Here is a 7114-nt window from a genome sequence, read left to right as displayed (position 1 = left end):
GCTAAGGCAGAGGCAGCCCTTGTTCAGTGTTGGGGGAGGCATCATAAGGTCGGTCATAAATCCAGGAGACGGAGATCAGAGGAGCCATCTAGGAGGTTGGCCACCACATCCATCCATCCATCCATCAAGTTTTATTGAGGTATAATTCACATACCATACCATTCACCCATTTGAAGTGTATATTCAGTGGCTTTTAGTGTATTCACGGGGTTGTAAACCGTCACCACGATCGATTTTAGAACGTTTTTAATCACCCCAAACAGAAACCCCACACCCATTGCAGCCACTCCTCATTTCCCCTTTCCCCAACCACCTTCAATCACAAATTCACCGTCTGTGTCTGTAGATTTGCTTATTCTAGCCGTTTCATGTAAAAGGAATCACACACTGGGTGCTCTTTTATGACTGACTTTCACTTTGCATGACGTTTTCAAGGTTCATTCATGTTGTAGTATGTATCAGTGCTTAATTTATTTTTATTGCTGAAAATATTCCATCATGTGGATATTCCACAATTTGTTGATCCATTCACTCGCTGATGGATATCTGAGTCATTTCCACCTTTCGTCTATTATGAATAATGCTTATATTAACGTCATGTACAAGTTTTTGTGTGAACATACATTTTCAGTTCTCTTGGGTATCCACCTGGGCGTGGAATTGCTGAGTCATATAGTAACTCTATTTTTAACCTTTTGAGGAACTGCCAGACTGTTTTCCAAAGCAGCTACACTATTTTACATTCCCACCAGCTGTGTATGAGGGTTCTAATTGCTCCCTCTTCCTTGCCAACACTTGTTATTGTCTTTTTTACATCTGCAGTCCTAGTGGGTGTGAAGTGGTATCTCATGTGATTTCACTTTGTATTTCCCAAATGGCTAATGATGAAGAGCATCTTTTCATGCTCTTATCAGCCATTTGTATATCTTCTTGGGAAAAATGTGTATTTGAATTTTTTTTGCTCATTTTTAAATTGGGTTCAGTTCAGTCGCTCAGTTGCATCCGACTCTTCTTGACGCTATGGACCGCAGCACACCAGGCCTCCATGTCCATCACCAACTCCTGGAGTTTACTTAAACTCATCACCATCGAGTTGGTGTTGCCATCCGACCATCGCATCCTCTGTCATCCCCTTCTCCTCCCACCTTCAATCTTTTCCAGCATCAGGGTCTTTTCCAATGAGTCAGCTCTTTGCATCAGGTGGCCAAAGTATTGGAGTTTCAGCTTCAGCATCAGTCCTTTCAATGAACACTCAGGACTGATCTCCTTTAGGATGGACTGGTTGGATCTCTTTGCAGTCCAAGGGACTCTAAGGAGTCTTCTCCAACACCACAGTTCAAAAGCACCAATTCTTTGGTGCTGAGCTTTCTTTATAGTCCAACTCTCACATCCATACATGACCACTGGAAAAACCATAGCCTTGACTAGACGGACCTTTGTTGGCAAAGTAATGTCTCTGCTTTTTAATATGCTGTCTAGGTTGGTCATAACTTTCCTTTAAAGGAGTAAGCGTCTTTTAATTTCATGGCTGCAGTCACCATCTGCAGTGAGTTTGGAGCCCAGACAAATACAGTCGCTCACTGTTTCCATTGTTTCCCCATCTATTTGCCATGAAGTGATGGGACTGGATGCCATGATCTTCATTTTCTGAATGTTGAGCTTTAAGCCAACTTTTTCACTCTCCTCTTTCACTTTCATCAAAAGGCTCTTTAGTTCTTCTTCACTTTCTGCCATAAGAGTGTTGTCATATGTATATTTGAGGTTGTTGATATTTCTCCCAGCAATCCTGATTCCAGCTTGTGCTTCATCCAGCCCAGCGTTTCTCATGATGTACTCTGCATATAAGTTAAATAAGCAGGGTGACAATATACAGCCTTGATGTACTCCTTTCCCGATTTGGAACCAGTCTGTTGTTCCATGTCCAGATCTACCTGTTGCTTTCTGACCTGCATACAGAGTTCTCAGGAGGCAGGTCAGGTGGTCCGGTATTCCCATCTCCTGAAGAATTTTCCACAGTTTATTGTGATCCACACAGTCAAAGGCTTTGGCATAGTCAATGAAGTAGAAGTAGATGTTTTTCTGGAACTCTCTTGCTTTTTTTTTTTTTTTTATACAAAGGCTTTCAATTTTATTTTATTTTTAACAAACATACATGGGACTCGATAAAGGTTACTAACTGAACGAGCTCTATCAGCAGGTTCTCTGTGGCTTTAACACACTCAACTTCTAAATGATCAGCGAGCTAGTTAGGGTTGTACACTTGGTGCTTTTTGTTGTTGTTCAGTCACTCAGTCGTGTCCAGCTCTTTGCCGCCTCATGGGCTGTAGCCCACAAGGCTCCTCTGTCCTTGGGATTTCCCAGGCAAGATTATGGGAGTGGGTTGCCAACTCTCTTGTTTTTTTGATGATCCAATGGATGTTGGCAATTTGATCTCTGGTTCCTCCTGCCTTTTCTAAAACCAGCTTGAATATCTGGAAGTTCATGGTTCATGTTTTGCTGAAGCCTGGCTTGGAGAATTTTGAGCGTTACTTTATTAGTGTGTGAGATGAATGTAATTGTGCGGTAGTTTGAGCATTCTTTGGCATTGCCTTTCTTAGGGATTGGAATGAAAACGGACCTTTTCCAGTCCTGTGGCCACTGCTGAGTTTTCCAAATTTGCTAGCATATTGAGTGCAGCACTTTCATAACATCATCTTTTAGGATATGAAATAGATCAACTGGAATTCCATCACCTTTACTAGCTTTGTTCGCAGTGATGCTTTCTAAGGCCCACTTGACTTCACATTCCAGGATGTCTGGGTGAGTGATCACACCATTGTGATTATCTGGGTCGTGAAGATTTTTTTTGTACAGTTCTTCTGTGTATTCTTGCCACCTCTTCTTAATATCTTCTGCTTCTGTTAGGTTCATACCATTTCTATCTTTTATTGAGCCCACCTTTGCATGAAATGTTCCCTTGGTATCTCTAATTTTCTTGACGAGATCTCTAGTCTTTCCCATTCTGTTGTTTTCCTCTATTTCTTTCACTGATCACTGAGGAAGGCTTTTTTCCTCTCTCCTTGCTATTCTTTGGAACTCTGCATTCAAATGGGTATATCTTTCCTTTTCTCCTTTGCTTTTTGCTTCTCTTCTTTTCTCAGCTATTTGTAAGGCCTCCTCAGACAGCCATTTTGCTTTTTTGCATTTCTTTTTCTTGGGGATAGTCTTGATCCCTATCTGCTGTACAAAGTCACGAAGCTCTGTCCATAGTTCATCAGGCACTCTGTCTATCAGATCTAGTCCCTTCAATCTATTTCTCACTTCTACTGTATAATCATAAGGGAGTTGATTTAGGTCATACCTGAATGGTCTAGTGGTTTTCCCTACTTTCTTCAATTTAAGTCTGAATTTGGCAATAAGGAGTTCATGATCTGAGCCACAGTCAGCTCCCAGTCTTGCTTTTGCTGACTGTATAGAGCTTCTCCGTCTTTGGCTGCAAAGAATATAATCAATCTGATTTCGGTGTTGGCCATCTGGTGATGTCCATGTGTAGAGTCTTCTCTTGTGTTGTCGGAAGAGGGTGTTTGCTATGACCAGTGTGTTCTCTTGGCAAAACTCTATTAGCTTTTGCCCTGCTTCATTCTGTACTCCCAGGCCAAATTTGCCTGTTACTCCAGGTGTTTCTTGACTTCTTACTTTTGCATTCCAGTCCCCTATAATGAAAAGGACATCTTTTTTGGGTGTTAGTTCTAAAAGGTCTTGTAGGTCTTCATAGAACTGTTTAACTTCAGCTTCTTCAGCATTACTGGTCAGGGTATAGACTTGGATTACTGTGATATTGAATGGTTTGCCTTGGAAAGAAACAGATTATTCTGTCGCTTTTGAGATTGCATTGGGTTATTGGTCTTATTATTATTGATACAAGATACAGATATGTGATTTTCAGAGATCTTCTTCCATTCTGTGGGCTTCAGTTCTTTTTCATTATATCTTATTTTCTGACTATTGAAGTATACGTTCTCATGCTAACATATTCAAAAGATGGAGAAATGTATAAAGAGGTGAAGAAATAACCATTCCAATGCTTCCTTTTTTCTTTATCCTTTTAATCAATTATGTATTTATTTTCTGACAGGTAATATTTGCACAAGTAATTTCTAAAGGTTTAAAATAAGTCTCCTGCCCTGAACCCCAGGCACTCAAACTCCTTCTAGGAACATTCACTGTTACCATGTTCTTGGTGATTTTTTTGGAACTGGTCTATACATATAAACATATACATGTCGATTTCCCTTAAACTGCATAGCGTATTGGCCTTCGCACCCGGCACTTGTCCAGTCTTTTTTCTCCTTTCCTATCTTCCAGCTCTACATAGTTTTCCTTATATAGTTAGGAGTTATCCTGATGATACAGTGTATCCATTAGTTATAGGAGGTGGAGGACAAACCCAGTTCAATGTTAGCAACACCAAGGCATTTATGGAAGGATAATAGGCGACTTGCAGACTCACTGGAAGGGCAGAGATCTAGGTCTAGAATCGACATGACAGGAAGCAAAGCAAAACTAGGATGGGCTGCCCCCGCCAGGGTCAGGCACAGACTGCACAGCTGATGCTCTGGGCTCGGAGGCTCTGGCCTCTGGACCTGCTGCTGTTGAGCGCTGGGTGTCTCTGCTGCTGCCTTTGTCAGGTACATGCCCTCTGACACCTGCTTCTCCCACCCCTACTTCTGAACACAAGCCTGGTGTTCCGAAGCCCTCCCTTGCTTCCATGGTCTTGGACAATTCTGCTCTGTCCCAGACCTCTGAGCCCCATTCAGCGAAGCAGACCCCTTGTACCAGTTATATGTTGCTGCATAACAAAGTCCCCATGGCTTGGAATCACAGTGCTCATTGATCATCTGTCACAGTCACTGTGGATCAGAGATTTGGGAGAGGCAGGGCACTTCTGGCTAGGGTGGGGAGTCTCTCGTGCAACAGCAACTGGGTGCTGATTTGTTTGGGGACCATCTCAAAGGCTGCTTCACTCTCATATCTGGTGCTGGGCTGGGGAGACTGGGGCTGGGAGAGTGGGGCTGGGGCAGCTGGGGCTCCCTTGCATCTCGGTGCAGTCTCTGCAGACTCTCCAGCACGGTGAGTTCAGGGGTGCTGGTCTTCTTAAGTCAGCTTGGGGCTCCTAAGGTGTGTGTCCTGAGCTGGGCAGAAGCTTCACACATTGTCCCTTCTGCGCCCTTCTATTGGGGTGCAGTTACAAAGATTGGCCAGGTTCCAGGGAAGGGGAGCTGGACGCCACCTCCCAGAGGAGAAAAGTCAGTGTCAGCTTGTGGAAGAGCAGGTGGGATGGAAAACACAGTCGCCCCAGGTGGCTTCTGGGTAACCTCCATCTCCCGGGAAGGCAGTGTAGCCACCAGGGCGTACCCTGCGGTGGGGGTCTCACCCTCACCCCTGTGATTGTCTTCTCAGCCATGAGCTGAGCTCTCTGGTCATTCCAGCTCCCTGGGAAGCTGGTGGCGAGCCCTGTTCTCTCCATCTGGCTTGTGACCTCGTGTGCTAGGTTGAGTAGGGTCCATCCCAAATCCACGTGCGCTGGGAACCTCAGAAGGTCACTGCATTAGGAAACAGGGTCTTTGCCTGTGTAATCAAGTTCAGATGAGATCATATTGGGTTGGGGTGAGCCCTAAATCGGGTGGCTGGTGTCCTTACGGAAAGAAAAGGAGGGACCTCCCTGGTGGTCCAGTGGTTAAGACTCCACACTCCCGGTGCAGGATGCCCGTGTTCAAAACCTGGTCAGAACTAGATCCCGTATGCCATCACTAAAGATCCTTCATGTTGCAACTAAGGCCCTGCGCAGCCAAAATAAACAAATATTGAAAAAAATAAAAAGAGAGAGAGGACACAGAGGAAAGATAGTGTACAGACCCAGACTCACAGGGCGAAGCCACGTGACAACGGAGGCTCAGGCTGCAGGGATGCGTCCAGCTGCCCAGGACTCCGAGGGCAGTCGGCAGCCGCAGGGACTGGGAGAGGCTCAGCCCAGATCCGCCCCCAGTGCCTGCAGGAGGAACCACCCGCGGACCCCTTAAGTCCGGACTCCTGGCTCCTGAACTATGGGAGAACGCATTCCTGTTGTTTTAAGCTCCCCGGTTGGAGGTTTGTTACGGCAAACCCAGGAGACCCATGCACTTGACGGTGACATTTGGTCCCCTGACAAATTGAGGGTCTGGCCGGCTGGTTGGCGGCTGAATTCCGACCTGATGCAGAGGCTCAGAACGCGCAGGAATGAGGCCTGGGGACACTGTGCCGTGTGGCCGAAGGAGGTCACGGGCCAGGAGACACGGGGGCGGTGCTGGCTCTGTGGACGGAAGGGACTCGGGTGACGCACGAATCACTGGTGTGTGTTTGCTTGCTCTGGTCTCTTATGTTCTAACCATGAAAATCCAGCTCGGCCTCCCCAGGTGCGTCCCGCGTCTCCCGCCTCTGGAGCGGCCCGGCTTCTGTCAACACAGGCGCTGTTTACAGTGGCCACGGCTGTGACCTTCAGGGCCGGGAGGACGGCTGCCCTGGTGGACTCAGGCTGTGCTTCCACGCTCACACTTGGGGCCTCGTTATTCTCCAAAATACTGAGGAATGGAGACCCACCCCAGGGCTTGAGGGAGGGCTCCCACGTCCTGAGCCCCCAGTGTGACCCTCGGCAGCAGTGGGGCGTCTTCCTCTTGGAGCCACTCCTCCTTTGCAGGTCGGCTCAGACATTGCCTCCCCTCAGAGGCCTCTGTGTGCCTCATCTAACAACGCCCTCACCTCCCCCATTTTATTTGTCTCCTTTCACCCCAAGGTCATCTGCAGTGACCTTATTACTGTGTTTCCTTGTTTTTATTTATTTCTTTGTATTTTTTGGCTGCCCCCTGGGGCATGTGGGAATCTCAGTTCCATGACTGGGACTTGAACCTGTGGTCCTGTGTTGGAAGCGGTCCTCATGCCTCTTCGAGAATCTCTTATCGGTGGGACCCTGGCTCTGTGGGGGACGGATTGACTACAAACAGCACAACGGAATTTGCAGGGTTGGGAGTGGGGTGGGGTCGTTTTATTGTCGGTTGTGGTGGAGTTACAGGACTTAATGAAGTTGCCCAAACTCACAGAA

This window comes from Bos mutus, chromosome 18 (assembly GCF_027580195.1).
Source record: "Bos mutus isolate GX-2022 chromosome 18, NWIPB_WYAK_1.1, whole genome shotgun sequence".
In the NCBI taxonomy this organism is placed as follows: domain Eukaryota; kingdom Metazoa; phylum Chordata; class Mammalia; order Artiodactyla; family Bovidae; genus Bos; species Bos mutus.
This window is presented reverse-complemented; position numbering follows the sequence as displayed.